The 22,067-nt window shown below is 59.5% G+C and overlaps 1 protein-coding gene and 1 long non-coding RNA gene across 3 annotated transcripts in view; one reads left to right on the top strand and one right to left on the bottom strand.

Annotated features, from left to right (window-relative positions):
* LOC131998978 (uncharacterized) overlaps positions 1-13,098 on the bottom strand; it is a 37,249-nt gene extending 24,151 nt beyond the window's left edge. The window contains exons 1-3 of one of the 2 annotated variants that reach the window (XR_009398967.1): positions 12,873-13,098; positions 10,924-11,012; positions 10,310-10,376 (exon numbers count right to left, since the gene is read on the bottom strand). This is a non-coding gene — a long non-coding RNA (uncharacterized LOC131998978). Of the gene's footprint in view, positions 1-10,309; positions 10,377-10,923; positions 11,013-12,872 lie in introns of those variants that run through there. The other variant, XR_009398966.1, reaches the window with a different exon arrangement.
* The window catches only part of CTXND1 (cortexin domain containing 1), a 46,116-nt gene continuing 27,327 nt past the window's right edge, over positions 3,279-22,067 (top strand). Inside the window, exon 1 of the mRNA XM_059371426.1 lies at positions 3,279-3,334. The gene's annotated coding sequence lies outside the window, so the exon portion shown is untranslated. The remainder of the gene's footprint in view (positions 3,335-22,067) is intronic.

The raw sequence follows: 22,067 nt of genomic DNA, 5'->3' as shown, positions 1-22,067 counted from the left end.
CAGACGCATCCTCACGTGGCAGGAGGGTGACTGAGCTGTCCGGGGTCCCTTTCCTAAGGGCACAAATCCCACTCAGGAGGTCTCCACCCTCATGACCTGATCCCCTCCCAAAGGCCTCCCCTTCCAGTACCTTCCCATGATGGACTAGGTTTCAGCACAGGAACGTAGGGGGACACAGATATTCAGCCTGTAGCAATGTGTTTTTGGAAACTTCCTTTTTCACTTAACACTGTGCCATGAACGTTTTCTGCGCCAACACCTACAAAGCCGTGTTGTCATTTTGAGGGACCATACAGTCTCCGATCCCATGGATGAGGTCACCGCGGCATGCCGTCCCTGGAGATCCCATCAGGTACCCGGCAGAGAACAGAGCTGACCTTGTGTTCCCTGATGACCAACTACTCCGTTGAAGTCCCCGTCCCCCGCTTCCAGCTGTGGGACCTCAGGCAAGTTGCCTCCCTTCTGTCCTGTCTTCCTGTAACACGGGGACACTCACAGTACCTTCCCACTCGGGGGAAGTGGGGCGTGGGACGGGTCTGTTTTGCTTTTGTGTCTGCAAGAGGTGCTTAGACCAATGCTTGAATCACAGTAAGTTTAGTCATTACGTCATTAGCCTCTCCCCCCATATGGATGTTTGGGTCCTTACGGACTTCTCCCTCTTCTACATCTTTGTGCAAAGTAAAAGCATTGACTTTATGCCTTCCGTCCACTCGTAACATTGTATCTTCAGATAAATTCATGATCGTGGATTTGTTGGGTGGATCTCTCAGCACATAGGGGCTCAGTTGCATGCTTGTTTTCAAACTGCTTTCTGGAAACACTGTGCTAACTGCCACGTTCATCAACAGCGGGAGACAACGCCTGTTTCCCCCGCAAGCCCATACCCGCACCGAACTTTCTCAGTATCTTCAAATTTGCAGTCTAGTGGGGAAAAGCATCGCTTTCTGAGTGTCTTCTCAGCAGCAGGATGGTTCTTTTGTTCGTCTTTTGGACATTAGCATTTCCAGTTGCCTGCATCTCTGTTATTCCTTGCTCTAACGGGAAGGTCATATTTTATAATGATTATAAGCGATCTTTGTGAACTTTCTACCTTCAAATGTTTCTGTAATATCAGGGGTACCAGGGTACCGGTTTCCCTCCTACTCTTAGCTGCGTCCCCCAGTTAAACTTGACTCTCCTATAAATAAGGAACGGGACGTACTTACACTAAAAAAAATTATTTGTTGTCTACCTGAAATTCGAATTCAACGGGTGTTTGTATTTTCATTGGCTGAACTTAGCAATCCCATGTCATATACACAGTTTTTTTTTTTCAGTTTGTCACTTTTTAACTCTGCTCATGTTTCTTTTTTAAACAAAGACGTTTGTTCATGTATTTTATAATCCCAATAATCCTATTGCTCTTCTCCTTTATGGTTTCACAATATACACTAGAGAGTGTCTCACGATCCCGGCTTTGTGACAAATACTTACATCTATTTTTTGGCTTCAGTTTTTTTGCATTCGCTCTTTGATGGATTTGGGGATTTATTTTGCTCCAGAGACCCGGGTAGAAAATCGGCCCCTGCTAATCACCATCTAGTTATTGTTACTGGTTTGTTTTTTGTTTTTTGTTTTTTGATAATAATGTTTTTTTGACATATTCAACCATCCCATCTGCTTGAAGTGTCCCCACAAACACCACTGCTGACTGGTCTCTTCCCCCTTCTGCGCTGAACTCTTGTTGGGCCGAGAACAGGCTGTTTTCAATACCGCTGCTTTGTGAGAAGGCCGTGTGGGGGACAGAGGGCTGGCACAGATGCCGGCTCTGGAAGCAGGGTCCCTCGGGTCCCTGGTCCTCTACGGCTGGCTGCATGACGTCCCTGTGACTTTTACCCTCGGGGCCTGCACTTCCTTACCTGAAAGTGGGAGCAAGACGCAGACGGCCTCACAGGGTTTCCGGGCACCCCTGGCAGGGGTGCGTGTGCTCGTGCTGGAGCAGTAAGACCGAGGGGCTCTGTGCTATTTATTAATCTCTCCATGCCTGCGTGTTCTCCCATCATCTCATCCAGCCCGGCCGGTTTCCCTCCTACTCTTAGCCTCGTCCCCCTGACTGTTGTCTACACTTCACCAGAGACCTAGAATCATCACCGCAAGTCGGAAAGAAAACCCCACTTGGCATCTGAAGGAGGTTGGGCCGAATGCATCAGGACCATGTGATAGGATGATGACGTTCACTTCTTCTGGGCCATGAGTAAGGACTGTGCCCTGGTAGACTCAAGTCTCCTCTAGTCCCCCAGTCAGGAGCAGGTGCTTTGTCTTACAGACTAGACCGTATTCCCTCATCCGACTGCGTCCCAGAGACAGCGGGATTCTCCAGCTCCTCTCCCCACTGGCTGGCGAGCCCCCGAGCGCACTGCTACTGTGACACGTTCCCCTGACCGCGGGCCAGTTCCTTGGAAAGGCTACTGTTTCCATCTGCACTTTGGATTTTCCAGACGAACCATCCCATGCATTGCAAATACCGATCCCTTACCCTGCTTTCCAATTTTTAAAAAGGCAAAAAAAAAAGGGGGGGGGGGAGTTGGCTTTGCAAAGGCAGGATCTGAGATTTTCACACCGTTTTTCTTCCCTTGTCTGATCGCATTGACCGGACTTCTCAAACCGGCCCGGTCTCGCTTCCAACTTCGATGAAAACGTTCGTCTCGCTCTTAAGCATAATGCAGGGGGAGGCTGCGAGAGGCCCCCGCGTCCCCGCCCAGCGAACACCCAAGGCAGCGCGTTGGAGGAGCCCTGAGATCGCCCGGCTCCGCGCACCTGCCAGGGACCCGCCGCCTGCTCCCCACCTCGGGCCCCCTCCCCGCGCCCTCGCCTGGACGCCCCCCACCCTGGCGGGAGCCCGGCGGGAGCCCGCCGACCCCCCGCGCCCCCCGACCTCCCGCCGCCTGCCACCCCCTCGCCTCGACGCCCCCTCCCCGGCGGGAGCCCTCTGCCACCCCCGCGCGCCCCCGTCTGCGCCCCCCGTCCCCGCCGGCCGCCCGCTCCCGCGCCCCCTCCCCGCGCGCCGGCGCCCCGCCCCCACCTCCCCCGGCGCCCCCCGCGGGCCAAGTTTCGCCCTGCGTTTCCGCTTGAACGGCATCCAGCTGCCTCGCCTTTAAAATGCCGGGGCTGCCGCGACTCCGCTCTCAGCCCCTGTCGGCGGCCGGGCCGGGCTCGCCGGCTCCTCCCGGGCGCTGACTCAGCCGCAGCCGCCCGCCGCCCCCGGAGCCGGGCCTGGACTGCGCCCCGCGCCCCCGCCCCGCAGCGGGCGCCCCGCCGGCCCGGGACCCGCGAGCGCACGGGACGGCTTCGCCAGGTAAGGAGCGCGGGGCTCCCCGGGACCCGCCGCAGCGGCGTCCGCGCCGCCGGCCGGGCCGTCCCCGCCGGGCCCCAAAGCCAGCCCGCCGGCCGCGAGCGCGGGTCCGCCCGCCGGGGTCCAGCCGCCGCCGCCGGAGCTGCCCGGGACCCCTCGCGCGGCCTCTGCGCCCGGGGCGCGCCGCGGTCGGCGGGCAGGGCGGGCCCGGGGCGCGGAGGCGGTGGAGCCGCGGCCGGCGAGGAGGCTGCGGGCTCGGGGCTCCTGAGTCGGGAGCTCGCGCGGAGCCGGGGCGCGCCCCCCACCCCCGGACCGAGCCGCCCCTTCCTCTGCATCCGGGCCTCGGCCCTCCGTTCCGGGGGTGGGGAGCCGGAGGGGGTGTGCGTGGAGCTGGATCGAAGTTACAGACGCCTTCGCGTCAAGTTCTGTGTCCCTGCTCGGGGCTGACAGTCACAGCAAACAGACATTTCTCAGTGTGGCTGATGAAGGTCACAACTGATGTAACTTCGGGGAAAAGTTCTGTTGGTGGCAGCTTTTCTGAAATGCCAGGTCTCAGTCGGATTTTGTCCCGATCTACAACGAAAAGCCTGAGGCAATCTCTCAGATCTGTCCCGGGATCCGTGTGCAGAATGCCTCCGGGAGGTGTTTTGGGGAATGTAATATGGAACCGAATTCTGTAAGAGACTCTCTGTTGCCCACTGGGAAAGTTCTGGAAGGGAAAGACTGTCAGGAAGGACCAAAGGGACGCACCTTCTCCCTAGATTCTCAGGTCACGGTGTGGCTTCGGACCCAGAGAGAAGCCCCCCATGCAGGCCTGGCTGGGAACGGTTCTGCTCCCGCCCAGGTCTGCATCAGCGCCTTCCTTCTGTGGGTCTCCCTGGGCCTCCCTGGAGCCCAGCAGAGGACCCGAGTATCCGGCTCGGCCGGGCCATGCCCTCGAACTCTTTTATGTCACGCCTGCGTCCAGGGTCCGGTACTACACCTAGGGGCTGGGGGGCTCAAGCCTGCAAATCCTTCTGCCTCCTGAAGGCTCCCTGGAGAGGAACAGTACGAACCTGACGGTGGCCCTTGCCAGCCTGCAGAAAGACATCATAAAGCCACACATCCGAGCCTGTAAAATGTGACTTACAAACTGGATTCGGGGCCAGGTTCCATGCTGGGGCGACTCCGCAGAAGACCCACTTTGAGGACCCACTAGGAGGGAGGTTGTGCGAGCAAACGCTTATCTCTGGGAACCTGCTCTGAAACCCGTAGCTTCACATTTGTCCAGAAAAGAAATCGAGGGCCAGCTGTTCATTTCTGAAGCGTAAATCTTTGCATGAATGTGCTCTTGTCCTGAACAATTAATTCCCAGTCATTTTTTTCTGGCCGTATTTATTATTTATGAACAATATGCAGGCAACGAATGCATGAGGTATAATGGGTCTCTGAAGTCAGATGAATTTGGAAGATTGTAGAGAACTTCTGCCCGTTACATATTTAAAGTATAAATTTACATTGAGCAAGGTCATGGTGAAATAGAAGCCTTTTTTTTCAATAGGAAGAACCTTAATTAGCCTGGAAAAAAAAAAAAAAGTAACTTGTCTGGATGTTCAGTGACTGCTTGTAAGTTGTGATGTAGAGAAAGGCTCATCTTTCCTGTTTGTTTCCTTCCTGGGCTAATGAGCGAGGCAGCCATTCCGAGTACACTGACTTGCTAGTTAATCTTTCTCCAACAAATATTTACACAACCAGATTGCACTATCATGGCACAGACTGAAAGGCTGTCGTCCTACAGTGGTTTGTGCACGGTATCTTTGAAATTCAACAGTGCTGCCATGATTGGAGTGGAAAATAAAGTGATAGCAAGGAAAGTGTCCTTAAATTCTCCTGTCCGGCCACGCTAGAAAGAACAGTGTTTATAAAATTGACAAGGTTCCAAGACTCTGAGACTAATACTTCCAGTAAGTTCTGGATTGAAGGAAGACCGTAATGGCTCTGAATGTTGGTGTCGAAGGCTCTGGAACGGGTCCATGTCAATGAATTGTTTAGATCACTGAGGTCCACGTGGGAACGTTAGAAGTGACGCTTCCAACTATTTTAATTGTTTGGGGAGAAAATATTCCTCAAGTGCATCCCATGTTCCTACAGTCAGAGAGCTGGCTCACGGGCATTCAGACATTTCCTGACGACTCCGAGTGGGCCCTGGCTCTGGGCTTCGTTCTCCAGGGTCTGCAGGGAAGGATTCTTGAGCTCAGCACTTGCTCCCGGCTCTGCCTTGGTCAGATGACCGTGACAAGTTGCTCTAAAGCCCAGGAGGTCCAGTTTTGCAAGCGCTCGCCGCGGGCTGAGGGCTGTCAGGATGCTGCCGAGTTCCCGGGGCCGCAGTTCTTACCCTTGCTTTCCTGGGAGCAGAGAAGCAACTTCTCTGGGTAAGAAGTCGCCCAAGGTCGGCTCAGGGTAGGGGAGCTGGTATTCCTGACGGAGCTCCTGGGATTGTGAAGTCTGGGTCCTTCTCGCCTGTGCTGCCCCTGTCCTGGGGGAGGACATCCGTGACCGAGAGTCCGCACTCAACACCACCGAGTGCGTTCGCCCGGAGCCGTGATTACCAGTTGCGCTTGGGAGGGGGATGTGTACAGAGGCTGCAGGCAGGGTCCCTCTCTAATCGTCTCTATCATGGCTGGCTGGTGCACGGGAGCTTCTAATTCCTTCTGAGACTCGGATTTCCCATTTGTAAACTGAGAACCCATTTGACTTCTTGGCCACGCTGTGGTGGGAAACATGGCTGAGGACATAGCACATAGTAGGCGTTTGATAAAGGAAGTCCCGTGAGCCGTCCCGTCCGCAGTCGGCCGCATCTTCGCCGTGGACATCAGAGCTCAGGGCAGGGTTCTCTGCATGCTCTTGAACACGTGCCCCGATGGCTGGACATTTCTGGACGGATCCTTGCTGTGCTCCCAAGATCAAGGATGTTTCAAGCCCTTCCAGGCAGAGCCCCTTCGGGGAACTTATTTCAAGGGAAACCTGGAAGGATACTGTCCTTGAGGGGAGGAGATGAGGTTGGGATTCCTAATCCCAGCATCCCCAGCCCACCGCTCACCCCCGGGGCCACACGCTTCCGCGGGGCCCCCGTGGCACAGAGGGGCTTGCACACCAACGAGCTCCCCGGAGGGCACCGGCTGCGCAGCCTCACCCCTGCAGTCCGGTCCTGGCCGGACGCCGCCCAGAACAGCTCTTGCCTCTCGCTTACGGTCCAGTCTGAAAACAGTACATGTGCCTCCCTGGCCCTCTCCTCGGGGCCCACACCGTCACCTTGACCTTCAAGTGTTCACCATCCCGAAGGCAAGGACAGGTGCAGCCGGTGCGTTCCTACTCAGACTAGAGCTCCTTCCGCTTCCCTGCTGAAAACCACTAAAGACCCCCTAAAGGAGTGTGCCCTGGGGCCTCAGTAGAAGGTCTCAAGGCACACATTTCATGTTTGGTTCATAGGACTACACTCTATTTTTATGTTCAACGTTTTAAAAAATCACTTATTTTTTAATTAAAAATTTGTGTTGTTCTACTCCAGAATTTGTCTTGGCTTAATATAAAGCAAGGCAGCCCAGGGACGCCTGGGTGGCTCAGCGGGTTAAACATCCAACTCTTGATTTTGGCCCAGGTCGGGATCTCAGGGTTGTGAGAGGGAGCCCGGCGTCTGGGTCTGTGTTGGGTGTGGAGCTCGCTTAAGATTCTCTCTCCCTCCGCCCCTCCCCAACCAGTGAAGGAAGGGGGGAGGAAAGAGGGAGGAAGCAGGGAGGGAAGCCCAGTAGCCCTCTGAGAGGCATGCCCTTGGCCCCTGGGCCACACTGCTGTCCCCTCAGTGGAGGCGTGCCCCAGGCAGGGAGGCCCAGCCCTTGGCCATCGGTCTTTCTTCTAAAAGATCCGCCTCCTTGTCCCTTGGCCCCACGGAACTCATGGACCCCAAAATGGCATTTCGTCCGTGTCCTTGGGATGGTGTGATGGCAGAGGTCCCCGAGCTCCCCGGAGACTGCGACAGGCTCAGAGAGACAGGAAGTTGTGCCTCTACCCCCACGGTCCAGGCCCGGGGCAGTGGGGACTGAACTGCGTTCTTTCCATGGGCATAAATCGTGCCATGCTCGAGTGGCCACAGTGAGTTGACCGGAGGTCGCAGTCACGCTGACATCTGTTTGCCGTCCAGCGGTTGGCACCGTTGGCCGGGAAGTGGCCCGGGGACTGTTCGGCCTTTAAACCGTGCCCAGCACGCTCTGGCTCCCCTGACTTCTCCTTGGCGCGCGTGGGGCTCCCTGTGTTCTAGAAGACGGCAGATTGATGGTACCCATCTGTCACGCCTCCTTCCCTTGCCCGGAACAGCCTCTGCTCATCAATCATGAGGTTCTTTCCCACGGAGCCGGGATGGGGCCTCAGGGTCTTTCGCAACAATTGCCTGGAGTCGGCTTGTGACCTGGCTTTGAGCTGGGACTGGGGACCATGGGATGACGAGGGGACAGGTGCCCGCCTCTCACCTTTCCCCTTGGCCCCTCCGATAGCCATTGACGACGGTGCAGCTCTGACAACCGGGACACCGTATCAGCTTCCGGGTCCGCCCTAGCCCCGCACCCCAGGCTGGGGGCTGACACACAGGGACGGACCTGGTGACGGCGCTGGCAGCTACACGTCCAGGATCGAGGGGTGGGCAGGGCCGGTTTCTTCTGAGCCCCCTCCTCGGTCTCTCTCTCCTGTCCTCACATGTCCCTCCTCGGGGCCCATCTGTGCCCGCCTCTCTTCTTAGGGACCCCAGTCGGCCGTATGGGGTTGGGACTCGCCCGTCTGACTTCATGTTACCCTACTCACCTCTTTAAAAGACCCTTCTCCCAGGGGCGCCTCGGGGGCTCTGTCGGTGAAGCGTCTGACTCTTGATCTCGGCTCAGGTCTCCGTCTCAGGGTCATGAGTTCAAGCCGTGCGTCGGGCTCTAGGCTGGACGTGAGGCCGACTTAAAAAAAAAAACAATCAAAAACAGCAAACGGCCAGGCCCGTTTGGAGAGTGTGTTCTCCAGTACAGCCGCGCTCTGAGGTATGGGGTGGGGTCGAGCACCCCAGTACAGGGGGCGGGGGGACACCGTTAAGTCCGTGACAACAGCAGATGGAGAAGAACTTGAGCCTGGCCTGCTGGTTGCTGAGAGGGTGTGGTCCAGGCTGACACAGCAGTGAAGCCCCATGCCTGGGGACAGCCTGGGGACAGCTTGGGGACGGCCATAGTACCAAGTCCCTGGAAGGGACATCTATCAGTGGTTTGCCTCAGTAGTGTGGCCGTGCGGCTTCCAAGACGACCGTCCTCTCCTCCTGGAACAGTCCGTTCCCCATCCTATGAACGGATGCTTGAGAGACGCCCTTCCAGCCGTGGGCTGGACAGACGGACATCTGGACTCAACCCCCAGCGTGTGACCCAGGTCCCAGGGCGGTCACAGCGAGGGTCCCCCTTCCCTGCACGCCGGGTCAAAGGCTGCTGCATTCCTTCTTGGTGTCCACAAAAGAATAGAGAACCGTGGCCACTTTTGGTGGACTGAGCTTTGAAAATCCTGCTCTTCCCAGAGCCACATCTGCGGCAGAGCAGGGCCATTGCTGTCCGTGAGTGGGCACGCGCAGGGACAGCTGACTCTCCTAAAATTGTCTTTGTGCTCGACAACGTGTCTGATTCGGAGAACGCTCCTCAGATGCTGGGAGTCTGCGTCCGTGTGGGGAGAGTGGATTTGCACAGTCTCGGGGCCAGACCGCCGCCCAGAACCGACTTCCTCCTCCTGCCGCTCGCAACCCCACCCCCAAGACCACCCCCTTCGGAGCAGGTGTCCCCCACTGTGACTCTGAGGAGAGAGCCTCTCGCTGCTCCGAACACAAAGGCGCCCCTCTTGGAGGAGTCTCAGAAGCAGAGGTGGTGGGAGATGAGGTCTTCCCACATGTGGCATGGGGCCGGGTGGTCAAGAATGACAGTGACCGGGAATCAGTACCTCAGCTGGCTGGAGTCACAGGTTACGGAAGCCTGGAGATACTCTGCCAGGGGCCACGAGGGCCTCTGCCTCCGGATCTTCACTGAGCCGCTCACGGCCATGGGACCCCCGAGAACCAGGCGATGGACGTCCGAGTGCTAACCCCCTAAACCAGGGGGAGAGCTCACGGAGAATAGAGCCCGACGGGACGAGGCACCCTGAACTCGAGAGGCCGAGGCTGGGGAATGGCCAGCCCTGCCTGGAGAGAGGAGGCAGCCGGCGCACTTGCCGGGTTTAAAGGACGCCTCCCTGGACGGCCCCGCCAGCAGGACCCTGTCCCTCCGCGGCTCCGGAGGACGCACGTTAACCCCCCGCTTCCTCCCCCACGGGCCTCCTGGGACACGAGTAGTTCATCAGTTTGCCACGAGAGTCACGACGCAGCGGCCAGAGCCTCGCCGGCCTGTCTGCGCCGGCCCTGCGGCATCACAGGAGGACACACTGTGACCCTGGGGACGGAGAGAAACCCGCTTCTGCGTGTGCTGCGATGGCATCTTTTAATGCTTCTTGTTTCCCCACCAGAAGCCCAGGATTGCTCCATTTTCCGCCAGTGCAGCGCAAGGTCCTCTCCATCCGCCTTTGATCTGTCGTGCGGTATTTTTGTCCCCTTTATTGAGAGTGGACTTTGGAATTAGAGACAGGTTGCTCCTTTGGAGGACAAAGATTTTAAGAGCTTAATAGCCAAGGGCTTTGGATTCAGGGCAAGAAGCGCCAGCCATCTATTTTTAAAGTGTCCTCCTCCCAGCAAAATATTTTTCTAATGATTCAAGTTATAGATGGACTTTGTAGAAGTTTCAGGAAATTCTGAAAAATGTTGCAGAAGGAAATGTCTCCTACCTACGACCCCAGGCACGCAACAAACCTTTCCATGCTTCCCGCAGGTTCTCCCCGCGCTGGACCATTTCTGGGGCGGCTGCCCAGCTGCTCGTCCTCCTCAGCGGACTCCGTGGGGATGAGACCCGGTGAATCATGGTCGCGGGAACACAGGAGGCTCGGGGGCAGCCGGAGGCAGAGAGGGTGCCCAGGGCTTGGGACAGCGGGCAGGATTGACGTGATGGGGGCCAGCAGGTGGCATTTCAGGTAGAGCAGGTGGCAGAAGGGAATCAGGAAGAAGCCTCGGAGCCTCGGGGTGGTTTTAAACACGCCTGTGGTCTCCTCACCCTCACCCCGCCACACGTGCCATCCCCGGAGCCCCCGCCTGAGCCCGGCTGGAAGCTGCGGCCACCTCAGTGAGTGAAACGGGGCTGGAAGCGACGCTTCTGCCTTCCACATCCCAGGCTGGTCTCTCTCTGGGGACCCTCTGTGCTGCCCTGGAGTCTCCGTGCCCCGGGACAAAGCCCCACCGAGGCTCCCCACCGAGCCGTCACCCTCCAGATTCAGAAACAGCGAGAGTGGTTTTCGAATAAATCACGAGAGCCTGCCCAGGAGCAGGGTGTGTTTCCGTCTGGAGGGGAACATGAGGCCCCACAGGCAGCGGGAGGCAGGCTGGGGGCAGAGCCTAGAAGGGCCTTGATGACCAGGGCCCGACCCGCAGGTGCTCGACCAGGCTCCTCCCGAAGAAGGGATACACTCACTTGCAGCGGCTGAAGATAGACTATCTTGTGGCCGGACGGAGACCTGGCTCCAAACCCAGGTTCCATTCTTTGATGTTGAAAATCAATATCTGAGAGACAAGAGAGAAAGCTTTCTGTATTCAGGGAGCTGGCCACCTGGGAAGACGGGGGACTGACGTCTCAAAGACCAACCTCCTGCCCAGGCAGAGCTGGCAGGTTTCAAAGGGGAAAGTGTGGGAAGAGGGAGGGGGCTACGAGCAGGGGAAGCAGGTGCCGGGGCCGTTAGTCGGGTGCCGACCTGACCCTGCACGGGCCTGACCATGCACAGACTTGCTGGCATCCGGGCTGCTGTTTGGGAAAGTCTGGGTGCTCCCTGTGCAGGCCAGGGTCTACAGATCTCCAGGAGAGCAGGTGAACCTGCCGCAGACCAAGGCACTTAGTCGGGGAGCAAGGAGTGTCCGAGCTTGCGGCCGTCTGCCTTCAGCCCGCTGCAGTGCCATCAGCATCTCCGCGCTCTGCACGAGACTCCGGGAGGCCAGGGCCCTCCTCACCGCCCCTGCTCTGCCCCTGGGGAAACGGAGCCACAGGTTAAGCCAACCACCCAGGCTGCCGGCGAGTCAACAGGATTTGGGCTGGGATTCCAAGCCCCGCTCTCGGCCCTGAACCTCTCTCCCTGTCCACGGAGGCCGCTAGAATTCACCTGGCATTGTGGGGCTGCAGGTGTAGGGCCTGATCATGTGAGGACCCAGGCCTCAGGGCTCCCAGACCAGCAGCAGCAGAGCACCTGCTGGGAGCATAGCCCCCATCCCTGGGGTCACCGTCACCCGCCCTGCGGAGGGCGGCCTCATTCAGTCTGTCCGACAGCCACAACTGCGCAAAGTACCCGCCCACCTGACTCCCTCGGCGGGGGCCCTTCTGCCCCGACTCGGAGGGTCTGTCCCAGCCTCCCCACGGGCGATCTCCCCTCTTCCTGCAGTGGAGGCCTCTCTCTACGCCGCAGGTGCTCCAGAGAGTGGGGTCTGGCTGTGCTCAGCCCTCGTCTCAGCCGGGAGGCGGCATCTGCCAGCCCAGTTCCCACGGCCCACCCTGATCAGGCTGCCCCTCCCGACGGCTGCATTTATCAGGAATAATAAAAGGACGATCCTAACACGTGGGATTTCAACACTCCCTTCCCCAGGGGATCCCTGCTGTCCTGAACTCCCGCCTTTGCCATAAATTCTCTGTCTCATCTGTTCCTTCGCTGGCCGGGCTCAGAGGAAAGACGACGTTAGCAGAGGACGAGAAGACGGCGTTAAGTTCAGCAGAAAACCAGCCGACGCTTCCGAGTACGCTAGACAAGGGAAGGCGGTTAATCACGGGGGGCGGGGGGCCCCTCTCGTCTCCCACAGCCTTGGTGACGGGAACAGGACACCAGCCGGGTCCCTCTGGCAGGCTCTGCGCAAAGGCACCGAGAGGTGGCCCAGGAGCAGGGATGGCGGGGCCCGTGCATGGTGGCGGACGCCCCCGGGGCCCCACTGCCTCCTGCTCCCAGCAGGTGTGATGCGTCCCGAGCCTGCAGACCCACGGCTCTGTCCACTTGCGCGGACACGTTCGTACGCGTTCACCGCTCCACCGACGCCGTCCACCCCGAGAGAGGGAGGTCGCTGCCCCAGCCCGGGAAGAGGCACAAAGAACCCCAGTGACCGGCGAGCTGAGCTCTTTCTGAGACTGGGCGGCATCTTCCTGGCGCTCAGCCGGGAGGCACTATGAACACGTGGGGGCAAGGAGAGACACTTCTGTACCGGGAACTTGACGAGAAAAAAGAAAAAACCTTGACAATAACGCCAAACCCCCTACGGCTCGGCACTACCCGCCTTGCCTGATTGAACAGCTCTGGCCTTGGGTGCCGGGCATTTGCCACAGCTGCCGTCCCCCATCCCAGGGACTCTGCCAGGACAATGTGCCACCCACCCCCGGCCCCCATCACTCACCCCCGAGTGGCTACGCAGACCTCCTTTCAAGGCTTCTCCAGAAAGCTCGCCGACATGACAGCAGGCAGGGGACCGCCTGGCTGGTCACGCGTCTTGGTACGTCCTTGGACAGGGCTGACCTTGCACTCAGCAGGCCGGGCTTGCTCACCCCAGTCCCCAGTCCCCAGCCGCAGAGGCCGCTCTCGAGGCTCCCGGGGCCCGGCCTCATTGCCGTGCTGACCTGTAGCCATCCGGGCGGTGAGGCCAGGGAGCAGGGCAGGTGCGGTCGGCCCAGCCTCCTTCCTGAGGAGGGGGCGGTGGTGGAGGCAAATCCAAGGATTGGCAGGTGGGGGCAGGGATCATGTGACCGCAGATCGATGGGGCCAAGGCTCTTGACCTCCCCGTGTAGCCCGGGGACACGGGCTGGGACAGCACAATCAGTTGTGAGCACAGGCAGGCAGGCGACAGGGTGCGTGGGGAGGAACCAGGGGAACGACCCCCATGACCATCGGGGGTGGGGCACTGGCCGCCGACCCCGCGGCACCCGCCAAGCAGAGAGGGCGGCACTGGGCTCCCGGCTCTCACTGCCTCGCGGGAGCCGAAATGCCCAGTTGCACCTAACGGCTGCAAGGGGCCAAGCTTGAAAAATTAAAACAAAATCAAACTGGAAGTCAGTCTGTCAGCCAAAGGGAACATACCTGCCCAAGGCTGCCGGAGGACCCTGCGTTGTGAGCTCCGGAGGAGACGCTGCCGCGGCATCACTGTGTGGTGGCCTGGGAGGCCTGCTGGGAACACAGTCTGCCCCAGGGTTCTGAGGAGGACGAGCCAGAGGAGCTGCCCTGCCGGCCCCAGATTGCGGGGACCTGAGACCGTCTTCTACTCTGACTTCTCCCCCAGGCTCACAGGAGCCCCCCGCGGGCCCCGAGAGTTCCTTCAGGCTTCGCAGGAGCCCCGGGTGCCCCCACATCCAAGCCCGAAGACAAGGAGTGCAGGACGTCTCGGGGCCTGGAGCCACTTTGGGGCCCCTGCCTGCCTCCTGCTTCTCCGCAGAGGGGACAGGCCCTCTTCAGAGTGACCACGATGCGGTCAGAGCGCTCCGTCTGCTGGGCTGGAGGGGCTGGGCTGGTGCCGAGGACGGCATCTGGCCCGGGGGGTTGAGGTGCCCGCGGGGTCTCCCCCTGTGCAGGTCTGTTCAGCGCCCCCGCCCGCCCCAGGACGGAAGTCTGTCCTCACCGCGCACGTCCACGAACACCCACGTCCACAGGCAGAGACGCGGAGGCAACGGGGGCGGGTCCCTGCCTTCAAGGGGGGAAGAGGAGGGGGACGTGGGCTCCCAGCAGCTGAAGCCGTTCCGTGTTTGAGCACAGCACACGCTTGGCACCGAGGGTGACAACCCGATAGGGGGTCTTCAGATCCGAGGGGGTGACGTCTGAGCTTGACCCGAAGGGTTTCCTAAGAGGAGTGGACTCTCCCGGCAGAGGGTCTGCGTGAACAAAGGCCTGGAAGTGGGAAAAACCCCCGTAATGTCTTTGAGAAACAGGGAGACGATGGGAACATAACGCAGGGAGGGGAGGGGAGGGGCAGGAGGGCAGGGGAAGCGGGGGGGGGGGGGGGGGGGGGGGGGGGGGGGGGGGGGGGGGGGGGGGGGGGGGGGGGGGGGGGGGGGGGGGGGAGCAGAGGTTGACCCGTCTGCCTGGGGAGCCCAGGGCCTTGGGGAGTCTCCTCTGAAGACAGGAATGTGTTTCTGGCTAACCCCGCCCCCACCACCCCAAATCCACTCCAGGCCCTGGGGAGGGGGTGGGCAGGGGGCTACACGGGGGAGGCTTTCTCAGAAGCCCTCCCTGTGGACTGCTCCTGCCCGGGGCACTGGGGAGTGGGGCCCAGGGGCTGGGCTGCCCAGAGAGGACGGGTCCGCGCCCACCTGCCGTCCTCACCTTGGTTGCTGTTTCTGAAGCAGGGGTGTGTGACTTCCGTCCCAAGGCCTCGGCGAGGATGCGGCGAGCGCGCGCCGGGAGGCACGATGCCAGGGTAAAGGTCCTGGGCCCGGCAGCTGACGTTTGCCGTGTTTGGGTACTTCTCCCACCGGGGGTCTCGTCTCCCCAGCAGGACGCCCTCGGGGCCTGGCACCGAACAGGACAGAAAGGCAAAGGAAGCTGGCTCTCCCGGGACCTCTCATGTCCCAGGAGGTCCCAGTGCCTTGATTTCTGATCCCCACGCCGCCTGCTTCAGAACAGACGAGTCCCTCTTCAACGGCCGCTTGCGCTTCTGTTCCTCGCGCGCTTTTTGTTCCGTTCAAACATGACATTTGCCGCTGATTTGTGTATCTTGTACAAAGTGTCTCCAATAAGCAGAAGCATTTTAAAGAGTTCCAATCAACGCATCGGGGAACAAATCGGCGTCTAAAATCCCGTCCCCTTAACAGATGTCTGGGACTTCCAGAAGGGAGTCTTCGCGGGGGAACCTTGACGGCGCACAGCCATCCGGAGTGGATCTCGTCGCGTCGCCGGGAGAGTCTTGCATCGGGACGGGCGGCGGGTGTTGGCGGGGAATGTGACCCTCAGCGGATGGGCGGCTCTGTCCCACCGCAGAAGCTCACGGGTCAGCTTATGATGGGGTCCGAGCCGCGTCCACCTGGGTCGTCCGGCGGAACAGGCACAGCACGAGGAAGGTCTAGAGATGGAGAAACTAGTCCCCTCAGGGGGTGAAGGACAGGGCCAGACCCAAGCTTTGGGGCCCAAAGTGGGAAGCCTCCTTAACAAAGTGATACAAAATCATGAAAACAAAATGTGTCTTGTGAGGTCCGCTTGGTCCCCGTAACTGTCCGTGTAGCACGTCGGACCGTCAGGACACCAGTCAGACGCGCACCGAGGATGGGGCTGGACGTCTTCTGGCCGACGGGGCGGGGAGGTGGGGGGAGGGGCTGAAAGACGAGCCTGCCTTTCACTAGCGAACCGAGGGCCTGACCGTGAGCCTCCAAGCGTATGAGGGCAATAAAGCGCATTCTTTTTTTTTTAGATTTTTTTTTTTTTTAAGATTTTACTTATTTGAGAGGGAGCTGGACGTGGGACTCGATCCCAGGACCCCAGGATCGTGACCCGAGCTGAAGGCAGACGCTTCACCGACTGGGCCCCCCAGGCGCCCCCGGTAGAATGAATTCTGAAGAGCCAACAAGCCCGACAGACTTAGGTCTGAATCTTTCCTACGACCCGGCAGCCGGTGAAGCCCTCACTGCGGTCCGCGCCGAGACTAGTAGACGGTTGTGCGCTAACCACCTGGGATTCGGACAAAACTGGACACTAGAGATCTGTGCGTAGCCTCTCCGTGCAGAAGCAGCTGTGGCCCGCGGAACCGCCCCCTGAATCCAACCTAGATGTACTCCCGACTGAACTTTGTCTTGGCCTGGAGGGGGAGCGAGCCCAGAGGAGGGGAGGTGTCCCAGAGGAGCGGCTGGGCTTCGTCTGCAAAGCGCGCACTGTCGGAGCGCTCGCCTCTTACGGTCGTGGGAAGAACCCACTCGAATGAGGGGCCCTGAAACTCGAGCCCCTTTTGCTTTATGGTAAATACACCTCTGATGGGGGACCCAGAAGGTCTGGGAAGGCTTCCTGGAGGAAGTGGCAGGTGAGCCAGGCCTAAGAGACTTTGGTCAACGAGGGTGGGCCCTTTGAGTACAGTGGACAAAGGCTGGGGTGAGTCAGGAGCAGTGGGGAGTCGCGGCTCGGCTGTAGGGGCTCACAGAGCGGGGGAGGCCGGGAGGTCAGGACGGGCCGGGTCAAGGCGGTGATGAATGCCGGGCTGAAGGGCTGGGGACTAACATGGTCGTTTGGGATGGTTAGTCTGGCCGTGGGCCCCGGACAAAGAGGGGGACAGTGGGAGACATGGGGGCCTGGGTGCAGAGTGCTCGGGCCTGCGGAGAACCCAGAAGGACCGAGCTCCATGGGGGAGGGTGGTCGGAGGGACAGGCTCCAGGGCTGGGTTGCGGGAGAGGCACGTCGACGGTCAGGGACAGCTCTGAGGCCGTGTGCTCTCCCCGGGTCATGGCTCAGATCCTGAACGGGCGTCACTTGAAGGAGAAGGCCCGATGAGAGCAAATACGTGGAGGGCAGGCTGGGAGGCAGCTGAGCTGCGTCTCGGAGCCCCGTCCCTGGGAGCAGCACACGTGTCCCACGGAGCGCCGGCCGGGATGGACTCGGGGCTCCACGGGCCTGCGCTCCCGCAGCCGACACCCCGCTCTGCCGACACCACGGGCGCGAGGAGACATGCCCGAGTTCCAGGGCACCGCACGGTGCGCACTGCCGGCTCTCGGATGATTGTCACCTCTCATGATTTCCGTTTGTTTCAACTATTTGCAAATGCTGAAACCACGCTTGTCTCGTGGGCCCCACGAGAAAAGGCAGTAGGCGGTGGTCAGCCGGCGTTCCCGCACCTGTGGGAGCCCAGTGGGCACATCCCAGAAGGGCCAGGGCGGAGGGGGCTTCCCACGCAGCTGGACCCCAACCCTGTTCTGTACAACACTTTCCGGAACCGTCGTGCTGAGAGTGTGAATCTCCGGGACTCGGGATGGTTCCCAGCTGCTCTCTGAGTGTCCCCCTGCCCCCGATGCGTATGCTGAAATCCTAACCCCCAGGGGAGGGTGTGAGGCAGTAGGGTCCCTGCATAGGGTCAGTGCCCTGATAGGACCCCGCAGAGCTCCCTTGTGGCTTCCAACACATGAGGACGCCGGCGGTCTGCACCCTGACCTCGGGTCCTCACCGCCACCCTATGGGGCCCCATTATGCAGACAAGCAAGCTGAGGTTGGGAAGGTTGAGCCGTTGGCTGCAGGCCATCAGCGTGGAGGGGGCTGGCTGTGTGGGCAGCGCTGGGGGCTGGGGAGGGTCTGAGCTGCAGAGCTCCGCGGTAGTGACCCTGTGGGGCCAGGAGCGGGCCTCCCCGGACATCCCGGTGCAGATCCCAGTGCAAGACTGGTCCTCGGCCGTGAAGTCTGGCTAAACTGGGAAACTGTCTCTTGGCTACTCCTGCAGCCCTCCCAGGGGGCGCTGCTGGGACGCCGAGCCCTCCAGCAGGATTCCGGAGCCCTGCACATGGCTCTACAGGGCCAGCTGGGCAGTGGTGGGGTGGGGGTTGGGAGGAAGGTTTGCGGCGCTCTAGATGAACCAGCACAGGGCCCCTTCCCCTGCCTCGCTGCCTCGCTGTGGCCCTCTGGAGAAGAGCAGGTGCGGGGCAAGGGGAAGACTGTGGTCGCCCAGCACAGAGAGGTGGCTAGACCATCTCAGCCGCACACAGCGCCGGAGGGGCAGAGCATTACCCTGGCTCTGGGGCTGCCCCTCGGCCTGCTGCTCTCAGCACGTCCCTGCTCCCGCCTCGTTGGGGAGGACCCCAGTCAAGAAGCAGGTTCGAGTTCAGACCGACCCCGGGTGACCGCACACTGTGGGACTTCCGGGGGCTGGGAGACCATCCGTGCAGGGTTGTGACCAGGGGGACGTTTTGACAGGTGGTTCACCGAGACCCCTTCTAAGGAGCACGGCCGAAGGGCGGGGCCGCAGCTTTCTTCCCAGAGGCACAGCAGGAGGCCGTCTCCGCGCCTCGTCTCCTGCCCCAGTTCTCAGGCACCCGACCCTCATCCGGCCTCTAACTCAGCACATGGCTTCGTTTACAAAAACGTCCAGTGATTTCTCATCCCTGATCTCAGAGGAGCAGCCTCCCGCCTGTCAAGTCTCCAGAATGTGACCCTCCCCTCCGGAGGTCTGCCGAGGCACTGGGGTGACAAAGCCGGGGGTTCCTTGTCATCTGTGTTCGGCACGGTGCCCTGCCCACAAGGACCGAGCCCTCCAGGACAGTCTGCTCCTTCCGCGGCCCAGGACACCAGGTTCGGCGCCGGGCTCAAGGTCACTCAGCGTCTCTACGGCAGGCCGGCTCCTGCTCGCAGGGACACTCTTTTCCTCTGTCTCTGGGGATGAAGGAGGTAGCACGAAACCCTGCAGTGGGGACTCCATTCCTGAGCACTTGCAGAACCCACAGCCGGCCCTGTGGGTCCCTGACCAGCGTCTTCGCTTCTGCAGCCCAGTCCCGCAGCTTGGAGCAGCACAGCCTCTGCGGCTGCCTGCCTTGGAGGGACCATTAATTTCAGGGAGACTCATCGGTCTCGAGGACAGCCAAGCCAATCCCTTGCAGCTCTCCCCTGCTGCTGTGAGTTACTGTGGGGGAAGCAAGCACGTAGGGCTCCCCCGAGCCCCGTGTAGCTGCAGATGCAGCTCCCAACCCTCTGATCTCCCTTTGGGTGGAGGGCAGTGTCCCCAGGGGACTCATCATTTGTGGGGCGGCCCCCTGTCAGAGGACACCAAGTCCTACTGTGTCATTGGCCATGTTCTGGGGAAGCCGGCACCGAGAGCCAGGTGGAGGTTTGTGGGCCAAAGACAGGAGCATCTCGTCCTTCTGCGGACAGCTTGGGGGACCGAGCCCTGGGGAGGGAAGCCATCAAAACAGAAAGAAATGCAATAGCCAGTTCTTCCACTGCCCGCTTACTCGGTGTCCGATGCTGGGCGTCTACTACGGGCCTCCGTCTTTGTTCTTTCTCAGATCCGGGAGGTGCGTGGGGACGGGACTACCCTGTGTTAAAGATACAGAGGCTGAAGTTCTGTCGCTCGTCTGGTGTCACATGGCGGAGCACGGTGGGAGCCTGGACACTGTGTCCCAGGACGTGCACTCCAGCACGTCCAGCTCTCCAGCCCTCCGGACGAGCGAGCTTTCTGATTTCACCTGGGCGGGCGCTGGGCAGCACGCGTGCCTGTGTCGTGGAAGGAGCTTCCTGCTGAGGCTTCTGGGTTGTATTTGGGGGAGGAGGGGGCGCAGGGAGCGGGAGCGGGTCCAGGGAATCCTGTGCCGGAGGCAGCTGCGAGGGCTTTCACAGGCTGGGAAGGCGGCTGGACAGAGTTGCCCACATGCCCTCCCCAGACTGCATTCCGTTGTTTGAAGAGGGTTGATTCTTTCCATGTAAAAACTCTGCTAGAGGCTCCTTGCCCCTGGGTTAGCAAAATGTGGAAGGTCAGTCATTACATTGGGGCACGAATGGAACTGTCATCAAATTAGAAACATTAGCTCCGTTTCCTGGAAATGTCTCTGGCCACCTGTCTGGAGGAGAACAAGCAAACGAGAGCCTGGACCCTCCTAGATCTAGGGAGGGGGCGGGACCCAGGAGCCAGGCCCCGCCCCTCCTGCTCCCGTAGCCCCGCCCACGAGCCCCCTCTTTCCCGCCACCATCTCAGCTCCCAGCCGGGGCACCTGGCTGCTGGCCAACTGTGCGTCTGGGCCTTTGATATCACGGTCAGATTTCACCATTCCTCCAGCCTGGCCGTTCCCACGCCCACCCCGCCCCCGTCCCTCCAGACAGAGGAACCCGCGCTCCCCAGCACCGCGGCGGATCCCATGCCCAGGTCCCACTGCGGTCCCAAAACTCCACAGCATCCCATGCCTGACTGACTGGGAAGCCACGTAGCTCGGTAACCATGGCAACCACACGGTTCCTGCTTCCCCGGTGCCATGAATGGAAACCCTTTTCCAAAATTCAAATTGCACACAGGTATCCGCAGCTGCCGCTCTCCTCGTGCACAGAACTTTCTCTTGTAAGGTGGGGAATACTTTTACAAAGCGAGTGGGCCTTTCTCGTTCCTGTTCCTGGGTGTGTGACCTTCACCTCATTCATCCTAAGCACCGATCTGCCCGGCAGGAGATTAGAATGCTACAGGAAGCAGGCGGCAAGAAAGGCCATACTACTATTCAGGTCCTGACAATCAAAAATATGATTATGCAGCAGAATAATAGCCTTGCAACTCAGGCTATTTTCTTGAGAAGAGATTTTCCAAATTCCCTTATTTCCTTTTTTATTCAGCATATCACAAACTGACTTGGAGGTGTTGGCACATGAATCTCTCCCACGGAGCTTTGCCTCTGTCCTTACTGAGATACTAGCTGCATTCAACAAGGTAGCACTGGCCCAGGGGAAGGAAAAACAAGGCAGGATGAAAACGGCAGAGGGTGGTGAGAAAGAGAAAAGGCAGTGAGATGCGTGTCTTCCCATTTTTCTTCTAGCTGAGGCCTGAAGGAGCAAAGTGCTTCAGACCCATTGAAGGGACAGTGCGGTCTGGGGTCCTTGCCCCTTAGGGATGAGAGAGCTTTGCTGGAGACTGTGTGGCAGACCTGGGGCAGTAGGGCTCAGACAATCACACAGTGATAACTGGTAACTACGCAAACATTGAAAACTACCCGCAGGTCACAGACGAAATCACAATGTAACTCAGAGACTGCGTTGAACTTCGGGTTGCAGCTAACTCAGTGCTAAAGGGCGGGGGTAGCTCTCAGCGCATCGGTGAGGAAAGAAGGCGGGTCCAGCATCAGCCATGTGTGCTGCCAACAGAACCAACCAGAAAAAGAAAGGCAAGTTAAACCCAAAGAAAACCAGAGGGAAAGAAGAGTCAAAGTGAGGGTAGAAATCAATTGAATCGAAAGTAAACACACAACCAAGCTGAGAGTTAGATTTTTGCAAGTATTGATGAAACCTATGAACTAGTGAAGAAAAGGAAAGAAAAGGAATGCAGATCGCCAACATCAGCAATTAGAAGACTGCATCACTTCAGATTCTTGGACATTAAAAACGGTCGGGGAGCAGCACCCACAACTTGATGGGGCCAGTTGGACCGTTTAGATGGAACGCACACATTTCTTTAAAACCTCTGTTCCCGGGGCGCCTGGGTGGCTCAGTGGGTTAAGCCGCTGCCTTCGGCTCAGGTCATGATCTCAGGGTCCTGGGATCGAGTCCCGCATCGGGCTCTCTGCTCAGCAGGGAGCCTGCCTCCCTCTCTCTCTCTCTGCCTGCCTCTCCATCTACTTGTGATTTCTCTCTGTCAAATAAATAAATAAAATCTTTAAAAAAAAAAAAAAAAAAAAAAACCTCTGTTCCCCAGAAGCCGTGGCCTCTGAGATCCAGGGAGGGGAGGCTCTGCCCTCTGAGACTCCTGGCTTTCTCTGTAGCCCATGAGCCAGGCCCGTGGCGGGGACACGAGGGCACAGGTGCTGCAGCCAGGAGAGCAGGTGAGAAGCCGTGTCAGTCACAGAACCAAAAGCAAACCCCGAGGCACACAGTCCCCAGCCTGTGCCAAGGAGCGCCATGGGGCGCATAGAACAGCAGACCAGTGACCTTGCCCTGGAGACCAGGGCACGGGGGC

The sequence above is a fragment of the Mustela nigripes genome, chromosome 13 (assembly GCF_022355385.1).
Source record: "Mustela nigripes isolate SB6536 chromosome 13, MUSNIG.SB6536, whole genome shotgun sequence".
Lineage (NCBI taxonomy): Eukaryota > Metazoa > Chordata > Mammalia > Carnivora > Mustelidae > Mustela > Mustela nigripes.
The sequence above is the reverse complement of the archived record's forward strand: the minus strand, read 5'-3'. Positions and strand labels throughout refer to the sequence as shown.